The sequence below is a fragment of the Mauremys reevesii genome, linkage group 4 (genome assembly GCF_016161935.1).
Source record: "Mauremys reevesii isolate NIE-2019 linkage group 4, ASM1616193v1, whole genome shotgun sequence".
NCBI classification, from domain to species: domain Eukaryota; kingdom Metazoa; phylum Chordata; order Testudines; family Geoemydidae; genus Mauremys; species Mauremys reevesii.
The window spans coordinates 143,443,798-143,447,154 of record NC_052626.1 but is presented as its reverse complement, the minus strand read 5'-3'; the positions used below and the strand labels follow the sequence as shown (position 1 = coordinate 143,447,154).

Genomic DNA, 3,357 nt, shown 5'->3' with positions numbered 1-3,357 from the left:
GTCGCATTCCACCTCTAAGGGGGTGAACAAAGAGAGGCCACCATGCTCGTTGGGGTGCTCGTTGGGTTTTGGGTTCGGTTCCGGCGTATCCATCAACGGCTGGCCCAAAGGGCTCCTCGGTCGCTCTCCCTCCTCCTCCTCGGCACTGTCGCTGATGTAGCGCTTACTCCACAGATGGTCAAAGACCTCGGGTGAAGACAGAGTCTGAAGTTCTCACGGGGGTGGCGAAGGAGTCCAGGTTTCCTCTCAGCAGCCTTCCCACGATTTCTAAACCATGTGTCCTTGGCGAGAGATGGCCTCGTCCGACCAGCACTGGGAATTATGAGGTGATGGTGCTGCACCCTGATTGGCAGAGGGTCCTGGGAGGAGTTCTTAGTGGGGTCAAACAGCCCACTCCCGGACGGGTCACTCTGCCCCAGAACTCGCCCTGATTGGTCAGGATCCCCTCTGGGGGTGGTCCTGTCAGGACAAAACCGATCCTAATTGGTTGAGGGCAGTGAGAGGAGTTCTTAGAGGGGTCACAAGACACACGTCGGGATAGGTCACCCTCCTACCCCAGAGCTCGCCCTGATTGGTCAAGTCTCCTCTTGGGGTGGTCCTTCCAGGAGGAAACCCATCCTGATTGGTAGAGGGTGGTGGGAGGAGTTCTTAGAGGGTCACATGACACACCTGGCTTCCAGTCGTGTGGCTGCCTTGACCACGAAGTAATACCCCCATGGGGCGGGACTTCCGGAGACAGGTGGGAGGGACTAAGGGGTCATGGGGCGGGGTTAGGCTTTGATTAATGGTGGGGCCTGTCTACTGCTGCTGGGTGTTGAGTGTTTGCAGGCAGAACGGGAGCCAGCGTCCATGTCCAGGCTGGAGGTCGAAGCTGGGTGGTCGGAAGTACGAGGCAAAGTCCATATCCATGCAGAGATCGAAGCCATGTAGTCAAAATTGAAGGGGTTGGGGAAGATCAGGCGGAGAAGGAGGTGGCAGGGCTGGAGCGGGTGGCTGGAGGACCTGGAGCGAGGCTAGAGAAAGGCAAGGAGAATACTGAGCCGGGGTTCAGAACCCAAATCTGGAGCCAAGAAGGGTCACGCCAAAGTCATAGCCTGAGACCGGAGTCAAGAGTCCAGCCAGAGTCAACAGCGAGAAACCGGAGGGCAGGGCAGGGCAGGGCAGGGCAGGGGGTACATGCGGGCGGGAATGAGGATGACTTACTGGAGCCTGGAGACCCCTCATCGGGGGACTCCCTTCCTAGCAATAACAGAAGGACAGCGCGGTGACAAAGATGTCTCTGAGCCTGGGCTCCAAGCCAAGGGGAGCTCCCATCCAGGCTGTGTGCCAGGACCCCATCCCCCTCCCTGTTCATTTCACACTCACAGACCCCCTGGTCGGAGGGGAGAACAAAGGGCAGAAGCGAAGGTGCCCCTGGGGGAAAGGCTCTAGGCCGGGACCCAGTCCACTTCCCAGATCTACACCCAGGATTGTGTGACCAGGCCCACAGCCCTTCCTCTGCGTCTCAGTTCCCACCGGCCGGATGGGGAGGCTCCTCCCCTGCCCCAGGGTGTTTGGGGGGAGTTTCATTCCCGGCTGGGAAGGGCTCAGATACCAGGTGGGTGGATTGGGCCCCGGCTGGGGGATGGTCGGACATTCGCTGGTCGTCAGGGGTGACAGGGGCCATGGGAGGGTCTGAGCAGTGATGACGGGGGAGGGGCCCCATATCAGGCCACCCCTCCCAGACTGCAATGGCTATTGAGCACAACCCCTGGCTCTGCGGATGCTCTCACTTCTGGGCCAGCCCCACAGCCTGATTCTTCCCAACCAGTATCTGGCCTGGCCCCAGCCCCAGGGATCGGGTGGGGCAAGGTGTCCAGAGAGAGGTGCTCGGCCTTGGTTTCTCTCAGTGCTGCAGGGGGCTCTATGGCCGCTCCCCCCAGCCCTTCCCCCCAGGCACAGTGAGACAGAGCAGTACCTGCGGCAGGGGGTCCGAGCCGGTCATGCGAGCGGGGGGGTCTTCAGTGCTGCCCCACAGAGCACAGCCCCTGCAGGGCGTCGGGCACCTGGCCCAAGACCCTGATGTTAAACAGCTGGACCTTTATGTAGGCTGCGATGTCCTCCTGTTGCAAGGGAACAAGGATCAATCAGAGACTCCGACACCCACGAGAACGAAGGGTATTAACGGCACCGGGAGCCAGCAACATTTCCTCCCCACGTCTGAGGGACGGATTCCCCCGCCCAACCCCCGAGACGAAATCTTCTCTTCTCTAGTGACTTCCATCCCCTCCCACCATTGTGGAACGAACTCCTGCCCCCACTCCTCTCAGTCCCCCCGCGAGAACTGTTCTACCTCCCAACCTAGCGGGAATCCAGCTCCGCTCCCCAGAGTCCCCTCAGCCACCCTCGCCCCCTCCAGCCGGGGGCTGGGAGGCTTTGGGCAGTAGTGCCGTGGGGTGAGAGGAAGTGGACACCTTTCCCCAAGGGATCCCCATGTCCTTAACGTGATGCCATGGCCAGTGGCTCTGGTGAATGGGGCACTTATGCAGCCTCTGCTGACTGACTCCTCCAGTTCTCCCAGAGCAGGTGGGGGCTGGGATAACACGATACCAGAGCTCTAGGAACCGGCCTGAGGCCCCGAGGGGGATGAAAGGCTCACAGAAGGGACTAGGGGAGTTGGCAGCCCCTAGCATGAGCAATGGCAGCGTGTCGTGCTGATGTGATGCCTGTTAGGAAATAGCCTTGCTGGGGAGCTGGGTCTGCCCTGCTTTGAGCTGCTCAGGGGAGAAGCTGGCACCGACCAATGGCACCTGTCTGGGGTCACCCTCTCCTTGCTCCCTGGTCAGCGCATGGGGATGGGATGGGAGTGATTTTCATTGGCCTGGAGGTGAAAGGCCCTGGGGTCTCTCCCAGGTGACCCCTCTTGGTTACCTCATCCTCTAGCAGCTGGCCGGCTTCCCCAGGATGGAGTACGCCAGCACCAGGCCAGCCTGGCTGACGAGAGGAGGGGGTGGTGAATGGCCAGCAGGCCCGCCTGGAGGAAAGACCTTTCCTGCTCCTCTGTAAACAGCTCGCCAAAGGCCTAAAACCAAAAGAACCAGAGCCCTTACAATGGCCCAGAACCAGGCTCCAAATCCCTCGAGTGTCTCACAAGGTGGAGAAGAGTCCTGGGGCAGCCAACCTTGGGGCCCCATGGACCAGGAACCCTGTCAGTAGGAGGCTGCAGGCACTGAGGCCTCCAATAGCTCTTATGGAGCAGGATTCACCGCAGGCGCCATGAGATGCTGGGAATGTGTCTGCGCGCTCTGGAACCCAGCTCACACAGACAGCCCAGGACCCCTGCTGCTCCCAGCAGCGATAGCTGCTGCAGCTCACCCG

General features: G+C 60.6%; 1 long non-coding RNA gene across 1 annotated transcript; it reads right to left on the bottom strand.

Moving 5' to 3' along the window:
• Positions 1-659: 659 nt before the first annotated feature.
• LOC120403233 lies at positions 660-2,938 on the bottom strand. The gene is made up of 3 exons (XR_005597490.1): positions 2,911-2,938; positions 1,958-2,102; positions 660-1,013 (listed from the first exon to the last, which is right to left on the bottom strand). It is a non-coding gene; the product is annotated as an uncharacterized LOC120403233 (long non-coding RNA).
• Positions 2,939-3,357: the final 419 nt, after the last annotated feature.